General features: G+C 38.4%; 1 pseudogene; it reads right to left on the reverse strand.

Moving 5' to 3' along the window:
• Positions 1-11,483: 11,483 nt before the first annotated feature.
• LOC133084688 (small ribosomal subunit protein eS25-like) lies at positions 11,484-11,849 on the reverse strand (annotated as a pseudogene).
• Between the last annotated feature and the right edge of the window lie 7,349 nt (positions 11,850-19,198).

The following is a 19,198-nucleotide window of genomic DNA, read 5'->3' on the forward strand; positions in this document are numbered from 1 at the left end:
ATGAAAAATCTGAAAGAGAAATTAAGGAAACACTCCCATTTATCACTGCAACAAAAAGAATAAAATACCTAGGAATAAACCTACCTAAGGAGACAAAAGACCTGTATGCAGAAAATTATAGGACGCTGATGAAAGAAATTAAAGATGATACAAATAGATGGAGAGATATACCATGTTCTTGGATTGGAAGAATCAACATTGTGAAAATGACTCTGCTACCCAAAGCAATCTACAGATTCAATGCAATCCCTATCAAACTACCACTGGCATTTTTCACAGAACTAGAACAAAAAATTTCACAATTTGTATGGAAACACAAAAGATCCCGAATAGCCAAAGCAATCTTGAGAAAGAAAATCGGAGCTGGAGGAATCAGGCTCCCGGACTTCAGACTATACTACAAAGCTACAGTAATCAAATCAGTATGGTACTGGCACAAAAACAGATATATAGATCAATGGAACAGGATAGAAAGCCCAGAGATAAACCCACACACATATGGTCACCTTATCTTTGATAAAGGATGCAAGGATATACAATGGAGAAAAGACAGCCTCTTCAGTAAGTGGTGCTGGGAAAACTGGACAGCTACATGTAAAAGAGGAAATTAGAACACTTCCTAACACCATACACAAAAATAAACTCAAAATGGCTTAAAGACCTAAATGTAAGGCCAGACACTATCAAACTCTTAGAGGAAAACATAGGCAGAACACTCCTCTATGACATAAATCACAGCAGGATCCTTTTTGATCCACCTCCTAGAGAAATGGAAATAAAAACAAAAATAAAGTAATGAAACTTAAAATCTTTTGCACAGCAAAGGAAACCATAAACAAGACGAAAAGACAGCCCTCAGAATGGGAGAAAATATTTGCAAATGAAGCAACTAACAAAGGATTAATCTCCAAAATTTACAAGCAGCTCATGCAGCTCAATATCATAAAAGCAAACAACCCAATCCAAAAATGGGTAGAAGACCTAAATAGACATTTCTCCAAAGAACATATACAGATTGCCAACAAACTCATGAAAGGATGCTCACCATCACTAATCATTAGAGAAATGCAAATCAAAAGTACAATGAGGTATCACCTCACACCAGTAAGAATGGCCATCATCAAAAAATCTACAAACAGGGCTTCCCTGGTGGCGCAGTGGTTAGGAATCCGCCTGCAAATGCAGGGGACATGGGTTCGTGCCCCGGTCCGGGAAGATCCCACATGCCGCGGAGCGGCTAGGCCCATGAGCCGCAACTACTCAGCCTGCGTGTCTGGAGCCTGTGCTCCGCAATGGGAGAGGCCACGACAGTGAGAGGTCCGCGCACCGCGACGAAGAGTGGCCCCCACTCGCAGCAACTGGAGAAAGCCCTCGCACAGAAACGAAGACCCAACACAGCCAAAAATAAATAAATAAATAAATTTATTTTAAAAAAATCTACAAACAATAAATGCTGGAGAGGGTGTGGAGAAAAGGAACCCTCTTGCACTGTTGGTGGGAATGTCAATTGATACAGCCACTATGGAGAACAGTATGGCGGTTCCTTAAAAAACTAAAAATAGAACTACCATACGACCCAGCAATCCCACTACTGGGCATATACCCTGAGAAAACCATAATTCAAAAAGAGTCATGTACCACAGTGTTCATTGCAGCTCTCTTTACAATTGCCAGGACATGGAAGCAACCTAACTGTCCATCGACAGATGAATGGATAAAGAAGATGTGGCACATATATACAAGGATTATTACTCAGCCATAAAAAGAAATGAAATTGAGTTATTTGTAGTGAGGTAGATGGACCTAGAGTCTGTCATACAGAGTGAAGTAAGTCAGAAAGAGAAAAACAAATACCATATCCTAACACATATATATGGAATCTAAAAAAAAAAAAAAAAAAAGAAATGGTTCTGAAGAACCTAGGGGCAGGACAGGAATAAAGTTGCAGACATAGAGAATGGACTTGAGGACATGGGGAGGGGGGAGGGTAAGCTGGAATGAAGTGAGAGAGTGGCACGGACATATATACACTACCAAATGTAAAATAGATAGCTAGTGGGAAGCAGCCACGTAGCACAGGGAAATCAGCTCAGTGCTTTGTGACCACCTAGAGGGGTGGGTTAGGGAGGGTGGGAGGGAGACGCAAGAGGGAGGAGTTATGGGGATATATGTATATATGCAGCTGATTCACTTTGTTGTAAAGCAGAAACTAATACACCATTGTAAAGCAATTATACTCCAATAAAGGTGTTAAAAAAAGAAAAAAGATTGCTTTGGTGTTTGGGGTCTTTTGTGTCTCCATACAAATTTTAAGATTTTTTTGTTGTGGTTCTGTGAAGAATGCCATTGGTGGTTTGATGGGGCTTGTGTTGAATCTGTAGATTGCTTTGGGTAGTATATAAAAAAAATAAGGTACTTGACTGTTGATTCCAAAAAAAAAAAAAAAATTTATGTAAGTATTGGACTTCCCTAGTGGTGCAGTGGTTAAGAATCCGCCTTCCAGTGCAGGGGACATGGGTTCGAGCCCTGGTCCGGGAAGATCCCACATGCCACGGAGCAACTACTGAGCCTGCGCTACAGAGCCTGCAAGCCCGTGTGCTGCAACTACTGAAGCCCGTTCGCCTAGGGCCTGTGCTCCACAATAAGAGAAGCCACCGCAATGAGAAGCCCGCACACTGCAACGAAGAGTAGCCCCCACTCGCTGCAACTAGAGAAAGCCCGTGCACAGCAACGAAGACCCAACGCAGCCAAAAATAAAATATAAATAAATAAATTTATTTTTAAAATTTATGTGTTTATACCATATTTATCCATTTATAAATTGTTCTTTTCAACTCATTATTAGATTTTGAGATTTATTTCCAATGATAAATTGAGATCTACTTTAGTCATTTTACTGCTCCACAATGCTGCATTGTATGATTGTACCATAATGTGTTTATCTATTCCCATATTGCAGAACTTTTAAGTTGTTTCCAACTGTTTGCTCTCACAGGCAATACTGCAATGAACATTCTCGAGAATGTGAGGCAGCCTACTTCCAAAGCAACTAAACTCACACATAGAGTCTAACTCCTCAACAATGGTTCACATGTGTTCTCGAAGTTTTAAACTTTCAAATATTCTAATCAGGCCCTTGGGCTAGTTTGTAATATTCTACTGCTGACACAGCACAAACACCAGGACCCAGTCTCCCAGTCTCAGTATAGCTGCTTATTCCTTTTTCTTGACTTTCACCAAACTCTAAATATTAGTAATTACTATATCCCTCATTATCAATACACTACAGCTAATATCCATCAACGATGTAAAAATGAGTACACTATGTCTCAGTAAACATTTCTCTTCCCAGCCCAAAGCTTTTTAATGTCTGATCAGCCATCACTGAATAAATATTTATTGAACTCAGTAGTGTCAGGCATCGTTCTAGGCACTGAGAATCACATGGTGAAGCAGAAACTGTTCCCACAGAGCTTGAATTCTGATAGGAAAAGACAGGCAATAAATAAACAAATAAGTGAACATAAACTATATCGGATAGGGACAAATGCTGATAAAAACTTAAATTGTGGTATGATAGAATATAATTAGAAAGGGGTTTTTAAATGTTCTCATCACAGAAAACAACTGACAATTATGTGATGTGATGGAAGTGTTAGCTAATGCTAGCAGGATAATCATTTTGCAATATGTAAGTGTATTGAATCAACACATTGTATAACTTAAACTTACATAATGTATATGTCAATTACATCTCAATAAAGCTGGAAAAATAAATAATTTTTTAATTTGTAAAAATAAATCAAAAAAAATTTTAAAGACTGGCTGTTCTAATACAGATGGCCAACAGGCACTTGAAAAGATGCTCAACACTGCTAATTATTAGAGAAACGCAAATCAAAACCACAATAAGGTATCACCTCACACTGGTCAGAATTGCTATCATCAAAATATCTACAAATAATAAATGCTGGAGAGGGTATGGAGAGAAAGGAACCCTCCCACACTGTTGCTGGGAATGTAAATTGGTGCAGCCACTATGGAGAACAGTATGGAGGTTCTTTAAAAAACTAAAACTAGAGTTACCATATGATCCAGCAATCCCACTCCTGGGCATATATCCAGAAAAGATGAAAACTCTAACTCGAAAAGATACATGCACCCCAATGTTCATAGCAGCACTATTCACAATAGCCAAGACGTGGAAGCAACCTAAATGTCCATCAACAGACGGATGGATAAAGAAGATGTGGGGCATATATATACAATGGAATATTACTTGACCATAAAAAAAGAATGATATAATGCCATTTGCAAGCAACATGGATGGACCTAGAGATTATCATACTAAGTGAAGTAAGTCAGAGAAAGACAAGTATCATATGATATCACTTATATGTGGAATCTAAAAAATGATACAAATGAACTTATTTACAAAACAGAAACAGACTCACAGACATAGAAAATAAACTTATGGTTACCAAAGGGGGAAGGTGAGGGATAAATTAGGAATTTGGGATTAACAGATGCACACTATTGTGTATAAAACAGATAAACAACAATGACCTACTGTATAGCACAGGGAACTATATTCAACATCTTGTAATAACCTATAATGGAAAAGAATCTGAAAAAGAATATAAATATATATATATATACATATATGTTTACACATAGATACATACATATATCTGAATCACTTTGCTGTACACCTGAAACACTGTAAATCAATTATACTTCAATTTTTTTTAAAAATGGAAAAAAAAAAAGAAGCCTGCTGTTCTAGACCAGTGGTGTGTAATAGAACTTTCTGCAATGATGGAACAGTTCAACAGCTGCACCGTCCAATATGGTAGCCACAAATGTGGCTAGTCCCTCTGAATAACTAAATTTTTATTTAAATTATTTACTGAATTTTAGGACTTCCCTGGTGACGCAGTGGTTAAGAATCTGCCTGCCAATGCAGGGGACACAGGTTCAATCCTTGGTCCGGGAAGATCCTACATGCCGCGGAGAAGCTAAGCCCGTGCGCCACAACTACTGAGCCCACGTGCCACAACTACTGAAGCCGGGCACCTAGAGCCTGTGCTCCGCAACAAGAGAAGCCACCGCAATGAGAAGCCCACGCACCGCAGCAAAGAGTAGCGTCCGCTCGCTACAATTAGAGAAAGCCCGCACGCAGTAACGAAGACCCAACGGAGCCATAAATAAATAAATAAATAAATAAAATAATTCACTGAATTTTAATATACACTTAAATGTAAATAGCTACATGTGGCTAGTGTCTACTGAACTGGATAGGGTCGCTTGCCTAGGGTCCCAATACTAGTAAGTGACGAGGTGAAATTTGAACCCAAGGAATCTGGCATCAGACTATATATTCCTAACCACTACATCATATTGCCTCTACTGGGACATTAGCTGAAAGGAGAGATCCTAAGAGGTTTTGCTTTTTTGTTAGTTTGATAATAGAGCCTGTTTTTACGCTGATGGAAATTAGTCAGTGGAAAGTGAAAACTTCATGAAGTAGATGAGAGAGAATGCAAAAGGAAACATCTTGAAAAGATGAGAGGGGATGAGATCCAGAACACAAGGAAGGAGCTGGCCTTTGATAGGAACAGTGAGTTTTGTTTTTAGTAACAACCAAGAACAGGTGGTGGGAGGGGAGCAGAAACTGGGACTGATGTGGTAGGTAGATTTGGAGATAGGATAATAAGAGAGTTTCTCCTTGTTGCTCTGACCTTCTCAATCAAGTGAGGCAAGATTATCTTCTGAGAGTGAAAAGGGAAGGGAACAGGAAGAAACAGGTTTGACAAGAGAGGGAGAGGTATGATAGAGGTAATTTCGGAGAACGGTTAAGTGTAGAGGAATGTTAAATAGTATTGAGGCCTTATTTGAAATCTGTCGTCATGAATTTTAAACGAAACCACTCAGTGTAGTTATTTGTTTTTCTCCAGCAATTATAGCTGAAGAAATTGGGTACAGGCACAGAGAAAGCAATTATGTGGTAGCAGTAAAAAGAAGGGAGAGAGGGACAAGGGAATTAAGGGTATTTGCAAGGGAGTGAGTAAACATGGGTGAGGAAGGAAATGAGGACATGAGAGTGAATGACAGTGAAAATGCAGTAATGTCTGTAATTGCAATCAAAACATGAATGAGGAGTTGTTTGCTTTCTTTTATTTTTATGGAACCTGACAGGCTGCTTCTAAAATTTGTATGAAAGCACAAAGGGTCAAGGAGATCTAGGACAGTCCTGAAAACCACGTTGGGGGACTTGCCATAGTAGATATTAGGACTTATTTTAAAGATATATAACTAAAGCAATATGGTATTGATCACAGAGGCCAATGTAGTATTGGTCACAGCTAACAGGATAGAGAGCTCAAGAATATATGGAAACCTGATTTAAGGCAGAGCTGACATTGTACATAATGTTGAATGAGGCTGGTAAAGCAGGTTATCCATATTAAATAAATGAAAATTGATCCTTAATTCACACCATGCTTATGAATTGATGTCGATATGAAAATCAAAACTATGAAACTTTTCAAAGAAAATAAAAAATATATGTATGATCTCAGGGTAAAGAAGAATTTCTTTAAAAAGAAACAAAAAAGCACAACCACAAAAGAAGGAACTGATAAGTTTGATATATTAAAATTAATAACTTCAGTTCAAACGACATGATAAAGAAAGTAAAAAGACAAGCCACAAACTAGGAAAAGGTATTTTTAACACAAAATCCAGGATTATAATCCAGAAAATATAAAGAATTTCTACAAATCCATTGGAATCAATCCATTTAAGGAAAATAAGCAAAAGACATAAATATGCGTTTCACAGAATAAGAAATATGAATTACCTAGAAACATAAAAAAGATACTCAAATTCATTAATATTTATGGTAATCAGGGAAATGAAAATTAAAACCACAATGAAATATCACTTTATACCTTTAGATCATCTTTGGACCCCGAAACTTCTATGGGGGTGCAGGCTGAGAAAACTACTTCATTGCAAACATGAACCATTTCTTATAGAAAAGGAAGGATGACTCAGAGTTCAGAACCAAGAACCACGGAGAATCATTGTCAGGGAGCAGGATGGGCCCATTTAAAGGAAAAGGTGGTTTTCAGAATTGGACCAGTGACTACCATGTCCTTTTGCCAGGAGTGTTAATTTATGGTATAGCTATCCTATCCTGTATCACCACAGTATCTTGGGTGTGCAGAGGGCAGATACCCTTGTCTCTTTAGCTCAAGGTCTTCTTGTTAACAGAAACCATACTCAAGGTGTGGTATCCAAAGAATTGTATCTGTACCTGATTAGATGAGCAGATCCTAGACTCTGATGCAATGCTGAAATAAAAGGAAGTTTTGGGGATCTTGGGAGAGAATGACTGTAATTTTGCATGTGGGAGGGATGTGAATTGTGGCAGGGGAGACAATGGAAGAAAGTCAAAGATGGCACCATCAATTCCTTCCCTACTCACACATGCATGCTGTTCCTCGACTCAGAAGGTGGAATCTAATTCCCCTCCTTTTGAATCTGGGCTGGCTTTAATGATTTGCCTTGACCAATAGAATACAGTGAAAATGAAGTTCTAGGACATCCATGGATGGGTGATAAAAAGCCTCAGCTTCTGCCTTAGAACATGTGCTTTAAGTCCATTCCTCTTAGAGCCCTGAGCCACCATGTAAAAAGTCCAGGCTACTCTTCTGAAAAAGAGGTGTGTGGAGCAGCACTGAGGTTACCAGATGTGTGACTATCCAGCCCAGTCAAGCCTGCAGGAGACTTCAGTCCCAGTCACTAACTGACTACAACTGCACGTGAGATCCCCAAGAGAGAACCAGCCAGCTGAGCACAGTCAACTCTCAGAACCATGGAGAAAATAACGAATTGTTGTTTAAGCCACCACACTTTAGGATATTTGTTACACAGTGATAGATAACCAGACAACATGGTTTTGAGCCCCCTTATCATCTTCACCCTCGTATATACATGTTCTAATTTTTTTCATCTAAGTCAAGGCTGTTATGGAAATCTTTTCCTTTATAATCTTGCCTGCTTTCCAAAGAGGGTGTATCCTGTCACTCTAGAGGGTTCCTTGTTTTGACAAATGCCATGATGGATTTGGGTATATAAACTTGGAGAGAGGAGCTAGAAGTAGAAAGAAGGCTCAAGATGAACAGCCCTGCTTTATAAAGGAATTCAAAATGCCTACGGAAAATTGAGGACAGAGGAAAAACAAGAGCCAGGAATGCTAGGCAAAGTATCATAAAAAGTACAGAGAAATAACTCTCAGTGGTGACACTGCAGCAAAGAGACAATAAAACTCAGAAAATTCTGATGGAAGGAATAAGTTGTTAACTTTGGAGTATAAAATATAAAAACCTCTCCCCTGACTTATGAATCTTCAGTAAAATCCACAATGCTCACTTTCTGATGTGAGTGGACTCCTTATCAACAGCATGTAAGCATGATGGAACAGAAGAATGATGGGGCAGTCCATATCTGGGTTATATTTTAGAAAAATGTTGACTACAACAAGTATTTAATCCTGTAACCTGGCATTAAAGAATTCCCCCAAACTAAAATCGATCCATTAATAAACATTTTGAGATAAAGTTGTTCAATAATTTTGAGTCATTAAACTTACTCTTATCTAGCCTCTTTCCATTTTATTTCAAAGAATATCACAGGATCCAGTTAAACGTCTTCATGAAATCCACATGCTATATATATAAATGCCACTCCTCTTAACTGCCAGTTTATTAACCTTGTCAAAAAAAGTAGATTCATCTGACATCATATGTTCTTAGAATCATGCATCTTCCCTATGTGCTAAAAAAATCTATCCTTTTAATTTATCATTCTACAGTCTTGACAGGAATTGACATTAAGCCAACCAGTAATTGCCTCTTTGAAGGTGTTCATTGCTGCCTGAAACCTGGAGTGTTTATTAATCCAGCCATGTTTGGGAGAGAATCTTCCCTGAATCAGGGTACCACTGGACTTTCTCTGATGACTCTGGTATATCCCTATGTATTGTACCAATGGTAACATGTACAGATATGTGGCATGAACCTGAACCATAGAGATGTTGCCTCCCCCCAACTTATTGTCTACCTCTACAGATCCCAAATCTTGGTTCTATATGCATAAAGCAGTATCTTAAAATAAATGCTCCTGGGAAACATCTAAACCTGAAGTTTCTAATCAGAGGTTTTGCTAGCTCCAGTGTCAAACGCTAGCTACCTGCTAGTAGCTTAACCTTGCAAAGTTTTAAGAAAATCACAGTGATCCATCAGCAATTTTTGTTTAAGAATAGAGAAGTGAAAAGCTAAAATGACAAGGACTGAGAATTTGTTAGTAGAGCAGTAGGGTATAAATTCAAATGTGCCTTTGAGAAAGAAGGGGTGCTGACTAAAGTTGCTGACCTAAGAGAAAGAATTTGACTCTGAAATAAAGCTGGAAAGGCAGAATTGGGGCAAGTGTCTGGACATGATGTCTGGACATGATGACAGATTTAGAAATTCAAATGAAAACTGAATAAAGGAGTAAAAGAAAAGCTGGCATTAAAGCTAGGAATGTGCCTGCATGTCTGGAACTTCCTTCCTGTCAATACACAGACCCTGGTGATCCTTTCCCTTACATCTCTTATTACTTTCTGAAGATAAACTATTTCAAACAGTTTGGCTCTGTGAGTGGTAAGATGAATAAACAAGCTTTTCAGTTTTAACAAAGGTATAGATAGAGACTGTGGGAAGTAAATCACCACTTTAAAAAATGAAGATATTTCCATATGTGTAAAAAGATGTCGTGCTCTAAAGGGGGTGCTCTGTAACCCTAGAATGACGGAATATGTTTTAGGTGCTGATCAGCCACCACAGAATGGCTCATTTATGCCTATTCCCAGCTTCCCCCACTTCTCGCCTACATCTTCTATAAAAGAGGATGCATAGGTCAGAGAATATCTTTCCAACTCTCCCTTGCAGCAAGTGTGTGTGGGTGTGTGCACACACCCGCTATACACTAAAACCTAGAACATTCCTTGGTACTTAAGTTGTTGAACAGAGTACAACAGATGAAATAGATTCTTACTGTTCACTCTAATGCACTCAACAAGAACTCATTAAATTCTTTTTAAAACATTACTACATGCCAGATACTATGATAGATGGTGGAGCTAGAATGATGAGCAAGACAAAGTCCCAGCCCCAAGGAACTCACAGTTTATTCTGAAAAAAAAAAGAGTTGTGAATGTGAGGATAAAGGCAATAAGAAGGGTGAATTACAGAGTTCTGTGCTGGAAAGGAGAAGGAAAGCTTCACAAAGATGGTGACTGGTAAGCTGACCCTTAAGAAAGGAATTAAAGTTCACCAGATAGACAAGAGAGGGTATGGCTTTGGGAAAAACCACGGTCAAGCTGAATTTGCTCAAGGAGTGAAATAATTTTCAGTCTTTCCTATTTACTGATTTTTACAGACCAGACCAATATTTCCCAGTAACTGATCACCCATTTCCCACATTACTGCTGCAGTTACTCTCATCTAAAGAAACTCGTATTTATCTCTTTCCCCGAAGATATTGCTGCGGTTTGGTCTTCACATATTAAGACAACCTTTGGGATAATTGTCATTGACCTCAGGTTCCTTTACTCAGGCATGGTACAAGTCACTAACAGAAAAATCATTGGCTAATGAAGAATAAATGTAGAAATGTTCTATCATTCCTTTTCTATTCCATAGGCTCTGAAAAATTCTATAACCAGCCTGGAGCTATATTTAGACAACCATAATACATCCCACACAGAAAAGATAAAATTCCAATTGATCAAAATGACATTTCCCCATAACGGAAATAAAATGCAAACAGGCTAAGTACCCAACAATTTGGTTTAGTAAATTATGGTGCATCAACATGACAGAAAATTATTCAGCCTCCAAAAATGATAATTAAAATGATTGTGTGTGGTATGTGGGAAAGAAAATGCAAAATAGCTTATACACACGATTGCATTAAAATGCATCTGCTTGTGAAATATTACTTGGAAATAACATGAAAAAAATTAAAATCAGTAATTGCAGTGGGGACTGCAATTTCTGGCATATTTTTCTTTTCAAATTTTTCTTTAATGCTATCAATGGGTCATCTTTTAATTTTTTTAAGTTTGGTGTTTTTAAAGAGTGCTCTGAGTGTGGCTGCTGAATTCAAGTCCGCCATCTTCTTTGTTCCTCATACTTTGTTACAGTTAACACAGCCTAAGACCACAAGAGCTGTTTCATGCCACTCTCATTGAACTTAGTGACAGCAACAAAAACTCTTATCTTACACTTTGTGATCAAAAAAATTTTAATATAGAAACTTTCCTTTAACTTTACTAAATTTTTCTTTGTTAGAATAGAGCCATCAATCCTTCTTTTTCTTTTTTTTATGCAACAAAGTTTTATTTTTCAAAATGTACAGCTGGAGGGACCTGTTCATGCGTCCTCACCAGTAGCTGGGGCATCTCCACCCTTGGTGTTTCTAGTGTAAGTTACGTGAGCTCTGTGCTTTGAAACCAGCTTAATAAGTCCTTTACTAAGGAGCTCCTGAAAGGCTGCCCTGGCCAGAGAACTGCTAATCTTCAGTCTCTCAGAGATGACAGTGAGGCTATGAGCTTATAGTTGGAAACTGCCTTACAGAGTTTGTCATATATCTCTTTGTCAAACAAGACGAGGTTATTGAGCTTGTCCCAAACTGTCTTTGGACCACTTCTTCTTTCTGGCCTTGCCCCCAGATTTGTTCACCAAATCTTTGTTTTTCTTGGCCAACTTTCTGGCATCTTTCTTCTTTCTTCTAATCATCCTTGGGCAGCATAGCAAAGTTCAGAGAGCAGCTGCTACCATTTAGCCTCGCTACAATGTTGGACAAAAAGCCCATCACTTCTAACTGTTGACATATTTTTAGCAATCGGAGAAAGAATAATGTAATAATTAAGAGTATGGGCAGTCTTCTTCCTTCTGGTTGCATTATCTTGGACAAGTTAGTTAGCCTCTCTGTACTTCACTTTCTTGTCAGTAAAATAAGATAACAATAATTGTGATAATATTACCAACTGAATATTGAATTCTAATTTTGATAATTCTTGGGGTTGTCATAAAGATCCAATGAGATGATCCAATGAGATGATCCATGCCAAGCTTGGTCTATGTGCTTAATCACCGGTAGCTATTTATTGTCCTTACACTTGACCCATGGTGAGGTATGACTCTTCCTGACACCATTTATGCAGTTCTGGGCCACTCTAATCTTCTCTTGGCATATGTCCTTCTTTTTCGTCTTTTATTCATATCTTTTTAAAATCTGAGTTTAGGACTTCCCTGGTGGCGTAGTGGTTAAGAATCTGCCTGCCAATGCAGGGGACACAAGTTCAATCCCTGGTCCGGGAAGATCCCACACACCACGGAGCAACTAAGCCCACGAGCCACAACTATTGAGCCCACGTGCCACAACTACTGAAGCCCGTGCACCTAGAGCCTGTGCTCTGCAACAAGAGAAGCCACCACAATGAGAAGCCCGCACACGGCAACTAGAGTAGCCCCCACTCACCACAACTAGAGAAAGCCCACGCACAGCAACAAAGACCCAACACAGCCAAAAAATAAAATAAAATAAAATAAAACCTGAGTTTACCAGAGAGCTCTCTAGAAATGATACCTTCTTCTTTTCCTTGTTTTTTATCTGGATCATTTGTGACTACAACGTCAGAATTATATTATGTAAAGAATCCCGTTCCAGGGACTTCTCTGGTGGCTCAGTAGTTAAGAACCCTCCTGCCAATGCAGGGGACATGGTTCGAGCCCTGGTCTGGGAAGATCCCACATGCGCGGAGCAACTAAGCCAGTGCACCACAACTACTGAGCCTGCGCTCTAGAGTCCATGAGCCACAACTACTGAGACCACGTGCCACAACTACTGAAGCCCATGTGCCTAGAGCCCATGCTCTGCAACAAGAGAAGCCACCACAATGAAAAGCCCGTGCACCACAACGAAGAGTAGCCCCCACTCGCCGCAACTAGAGAAAGCCTGTGCACAGCAATGGAGATCCAACGCAGCCAAAAAATTAATTAATTAATGTTAAAAAAAGAAAAAAAAATTTTTTTAAATTGCTTTAAGAATCCTGTCTTGCTTGAACCGTATTTTCTTTGAAGAGTTTCATGTCACAGAATCATGCCCATCTTTTGTATGAACTTTTCCAAACCTGTATTCCTACATGCTCAGGTTCATATGGGATGATTCTGGCCTTCATCCTCTTTGGCTTTCCTTAATTGAGGTGAAACCATGCAGCTTTTTATTCTTCTAAATTAAAAAAAAAAAAAGACACACATGGTATACAAAGGAGTAGAAAAATAAAAAGCAAGTCACTCCCTCTTCTCCCAGAGACAAACATTATTATATGTTTTTTGTATTCTTTGGAAATACTCTATGCATTTTCATGCACATTTATATTTGCATACATATACATATGTGTACATATCACATTTTAAACCCCAACTGGATCAGACCATACACACTGCCCTACAAATCACTTTTTACTCAGCAATATACCTTGGAAATTGTTTCATATCAGCACAAATAACACTTCATTTTTGTTTACAGCTGTGTAATTTCCATTGTATGGATGAATCCTAATTTTTTCACCAGCCCCATATTGATGTTCATTTGGGATATTTCTATTCTTATGTTATTACAAACATTCTGGAATAAATGTCTTTAACCTATTATATACATATTTTATGTAGTATATAAATAACCATACTGCATAAATAATTTTGTGTTCTTCCTTTTCCACATATCATACATTTTGGAAGTTTTAGAAAGTTATTTTCAGTTTTTCTGTTATAGATACAGCAAAATGAATATCATCCTTAATAATTCAGATGTCATGAGAAATGTCATTTTGATTAATTGTGATTCTAACCTTTGAGGATACAGGATATATTAGAATTGTCCAAACAAAGCTTCTGGCAGATTACAGAACTCTGCAAAACCAATGAAATAAGAAAAAAATTGATATAAACATTTCTTCTCCTTAGCAAACTCTTCTATCAGAGACAAATAAGTTCCACACTTAGAGTTGTCAGACAAAGAAGCTTAAGGTCACTATCTCTATTACAGCAAATGTGCAAGTAATATTTGTTAGAGTCCTGGAAATTTAAAAGCTGATTCAAAGAGTACATGCATTCATTGAAAAGTACAGTCAAATTGTGCCCCAAACAGGTTGTACAAAGTACCTGACTCGCTCAAGTTTCTCATTACCCTGTTCATTACCAAAAAATTTTATCTTACAGTCAAAATTTGACCAACAGCATCAAGTTTTCTATTTGTATCCTTAACATTCTGAGAGGTAAGTCAAGAATTGTCCTCTGCACTGCTTTTAGCCAAACAGGTCTTTGGGAAAAGTGCAGTTCCATCAGTATCCTTCTCACCAACATTCTCTAAGAATTGACTGTCAGATCCTGGATGGCCACCAGTGAACAAATGGAAGACCTGGGAATTTAAAATAAGGGTGGCCCTGACTGTGCAGTGTCATTAGTTCATTCTTCTAATGATGAATCAGCTTAACCATTTGGATCTGATTTGTTTACTGTCTCTAGGCTGTAATGTAGTTAATAAAAATGAAAAGTGAATTTCCAGATTTGTTACCAGCTTAGCTACTCTTTAATGCCTTAAGACACAGACAGGGAGCCTCTAGGGCAGAAAATCAAAGACTTCTTTGGCTCTTTCTGGACTCCAGATCTTAAATTCTGTAGCACTTCAGAGATGATTGCTGCTGCCAACAGAACTTATCACAAACCAGAGGAGCATTTCTCAGTGTAAAGAGTCTCACTTTTCCTCTTTAAGTGTACAGTGTCACTGCACTGAATCATCCTGCACACAGAACCCAGTGTGAGAGACTATACAATTCATTCATTAACTCAACAAAAAAGTATAAGTATCCACTCTCTCAGACTCTGTCCCAGGTTCTGAGATAGTGATACGAACAAAACAGACAAAAATTACTACCCTCCTGGAGCTCACATTCTCGTGAGGTGGAGTAAGTCAATAAACAGAATAAGTAGAACATAAAATATACTGGATGGTAAGAAGTGCTACAGAAAATATAAATTATACTTTAAAAATTAAAATGGAAAATCCAAACAAGATCGGTAGATTGTGTCAATGTCAATATCCTGGTTGTGATACTGTACTATAGTTTAGCAAGATGTTACCTTCGGGGGAAACTGGATAAAAGGTATATGGGATCTCCTTGTTTTATTTCTTACCATTGCATGTGAGTCTACAATTGTCTCAGTAAAAATTTCCATTAAAATTTTTAAATGGAATGTACACTTTTAAAGAGCGAGTAGATAAGTGTTTACTGAACAGATAACGGAGAGTAAAGACCTAAAATTGGTGAAAGAGCAAGACATGGCAATATGGTGTAAGAGTGCTCCAAACAGAAGGACCAAAGGAACCAGACAGAGCTGGCTTGCAGGATTCAAGAAACTGCTGTCGATGAGGGGAATGGCTAGAAAGAAGTGAATGGAAAGAGTGGAATGAAGGGACAGGTCACTTTATAGACTGTGGCTTTTACTCTGAATGAGAGGAAAAGCCACTGGATGGTTCTGGGCAGAGGAGCAGCACAACCTCGCTTGGTTTTATTAGTGTCATTCTGGCCTCTGTGTTAATATTATATGTTAGAAACCAAAAGATGAATTACAGTATCAGAACATGCATGGCATCCTGCTAAATCACACAGATGTCAAGGTAAAATGCCTCTGTCCTTGCATTCTGAATTCACTGACTCAGGGAGTTTTCTCAGATTCATAAGAAATATTTTCATAGACATTTCCCCAGCCCAAAAAACTACAAAATAATTCAAAGTACCTGACCTCTGTGCATGAACTCCTTCCATGAAGCTTTGCTTAAAATTTTTATACCATCAATATTCAGATTCTATAAAAAGAGAGTAGCTCCAAGATGTTACAATGGGAAAATGTTCCTTTGAAAAACTAGTATGTTTCTTCTCTTTCCCAAAACACTTTTCATGAAAATTTTTTGTTTTTTGTGTTGTAATAGTACCTCCTGAATTTGACAATTGAAGAATCAGTAAGCATTTGATGGTATAGTGTAAAAAAAGTAATAAAGAGAAAACATAGTCTTTCCCTTTGAGGCTGATAAAAAACGTTTAAAAGAAAGTGGTAATTGATAATTTAGATAAAGATTCTGCAAGAGGTTGGTTTTCACCAGTAGTTGTTCTTCAAGATTGGTAGCATCTTGAAATTATTGAAAACAAAGAATGTAAAGGGTGGGTTATACAAGATTCTAGCAACTAGAAATTTCTATCAACTGGAACGTCTATAAACCCAAAGTACAATGATAATTCATGTCCATGATGGTTCATATGAGGAACTGTAATCCTGCAACATCTTCTGAGTCACCTAACAAAAATTGTGTTCAATATAGTATTTTGAATGTTATTAACTTTGAAGACTTTAGGTTTTCAAATTGTGTGTGGGATGTTTGATGACAAGCCATTAACCAGAATATTTTATTACTGAGAACTACATATTATTTCTCATCTGTGTTGGTTTACTGTATAAAATTTCATAGGTAGAATTTCTAGACTCAAGATGTAAAATCTAGTCATTGACTATTTGTAATGAAAATTTCTTAAGACTGATCATTCTAGAGGCAATCATTGACTCTCTGTAAGGAACTTTAGAGATTATCTAATCTAATTCAACAACCCCACATATCCCATATGAGAAAATTGATATCAAAAAAGGCTAATGCATGTAATTAGTGGTAGATGCCCAAACAGAGCAGTTTTGCCAAGCTGAGGAAAGAGATGGTAGAATTCAAAGCAACTAAGTCTCCTAAAAGCTGCACGGCAGGATCTCAGAGAAAAGGGGCCTGAATAGAGAAGGAACTCAGAAACTTAAATAGAATCCCTTGAGTTTGGGGCCAAATAATAAGCTGTGCATGCACAGGGTGAGACTTCATAAGGCTGGGCTGAGAGGAAACACCAAGAAAAGAACAACTACTGGGAAAAGAACAATTACTGAGAGCTGAACAAATGCTGGAGTTCACACAAGGCTGGGAGAGTCTCTAGATATGATCAGCCAGAGAGCTGAGCCCTCAAGATGGGATTAGTGCCCTTATAAGAAGAGGAAGAGACAGCATAGCTTCCTCTCTCTGCCATGTGAGGATACAGCAAGAAGGTGGTCATCTTCAAGCCAGAAAGAGGGCCCTCACCAAAAACTGAATATGCTGGTATCTTGATTTTGGACTCCTCAGTCTCTAGAACTGAAAATAAATTCTGTTGTTTAAGCCACCCAGTCTGTGGTAGTTTCTTATAGCAGCCCAAGCTGACTAAGATGCCTCTGCCCACTTTTTTCCATCTCCTCTGCAGCCTCAGCCTCCTTGACTTCATATTTAAATGTAGAGCTCCAATCATGATGGCTTTCCTCCTACCCCCTATATTCACCAGGCCCCTTCCATCTAACTCAGAGTCTTTGTACACATTGTTCTCTTTTTTAGGAAAGTTCCTTCCTCCTTCTCACTAGCCTAAATACATATACTTCTTTCACATCTTAGTTTAGTCATCACTTCTTCAGGGATCCCTTCTCCTACTTATCTGACTAGGTCAAATCCCCCTATTATATGCTTTCTTAATACTCTGTTATTCTCATGAGTACTAAACACTGTAGCAATTTATGTCTTAAACTTTTTTTATTTAGTGTTTGTCTTTTATACTAGCCTGTGAGCTCCTGGAGGACACATTGAAAGCCCTGAGTAAATATTTATAAAATGAATGAATGGATGAACACCCTCCAAAAATAATGATTTCATGAAATGTTTGCAACAAATTTTCCTAATGGTCAATAAGTATTTGTTGGAAGAATTAATGAATCTCCCTATTCCCCACTGTTTTACCTATAAAATAGGTGCCTACCCTGCTTACCACATAGGGGTTGTAAACATATAACAAATAATTGAAGTATTTGAGATTAAAATTTTAAATGGCATCTGTATTAGTTTGGGTAGGCTAAATAAACTGCTGAATCAAATAGATGCAAACACGTAGTGGCTTGAATACAACAGAAGTTTATTTCTTGTTTATATAACAGTTCAGAATAGGTGTTCGGGTCAGCAGGCAGCTTTTCTACATGCATTGATTCAGGAATCAAAGTTCCTTCCATCCTGTAGCTTCCCTATGGTCTTGTTATTATCTGCATTCAGCCAGTTGAAAAGAGAATGGAGGAAGAATTCCTACTTTCCAAAAAGCCCCATTCAGAAGTGGCACACATCACTTCTATTCATCAGGTAACTGACTATAATGCCATTACTATGGAAAAAGGAAAGAATGAATTTTGCAGGCAGCCAACAGTCTCTGCCACTACCACCTAAATTCAAGGTCTCTAATTGTTTTAGATTTGCTTTGCTTTTTGAACAGGTGGCGAATACAAGTAGTAACAACACTCTGGGCTAAAATCAGGTCAGACCAGAGGGCAATAAAAACCCTCTCTTATCATTTCCTATTGGCAATGGTACCCCAAGCTTGTTCCACAATAATTTGGTTGTGGAAGTTAAGTCTTTTCTCACTCTCTGTTCTCCAAAGTAAGAAAAGAAAAAGGAAACACTGAGGAAAACATACCTGGGGTACTATTTATTCACAAGTAATTCACATGATCTCTTCCAGTGACAGTTTAAATGTTATTAGGACTAAAAGCTGATTTACTCTTCCAACATAATCAGTTCTTAATTATTTATATGCTGGATATCATCCGTTTGCCCCTCCAGGTCTATCCTGCACCCTTTTCTGTGCCTCACGAAGCTGACTGTATGGACTAAATCAAGTGCCTCTTACCCTCTGGCACCCTTTTGGGTTTAGCCAAAGAAAGTCGTCAACAGGGGATCAAAGAAAGAAGGGTCGGGCTTCCCTGGTGGCGCAGTGGTTGGGAGTCCGCCTGCCAATGCAGGGGACACGGGTTCGAGCCCTGGTCCAGGAAGATCCCACATGCGACGAAGCAACAAAGCCCGTGCGCCACAACTACTGAGCCTGCGCTCTAGAGACTGCAAGCCACAACTACTGAGCCCATGTGCCACAGCTACTGAGGCCTGCACGCCTGGAGCCCATGCTCCGCAACAAGAGAAGCCACCATGG

This window comes from Eubalaena glacialis, chromosome 2, assembly GCF_028564815.1.
Source record: "Eubalaena glacialis isolate mEubGla1 chromosome 2, mEubGla1.1.hap2.+ XY, whole genome shotgun sequence".
In the NCBI taxonomy this organism is placed as follows: Eukaryota; Metazoa; Chordata; class Mammalia; order Artiodactyla; family Balaenidae; genus Eubalaena; species Eubalaena glacialis.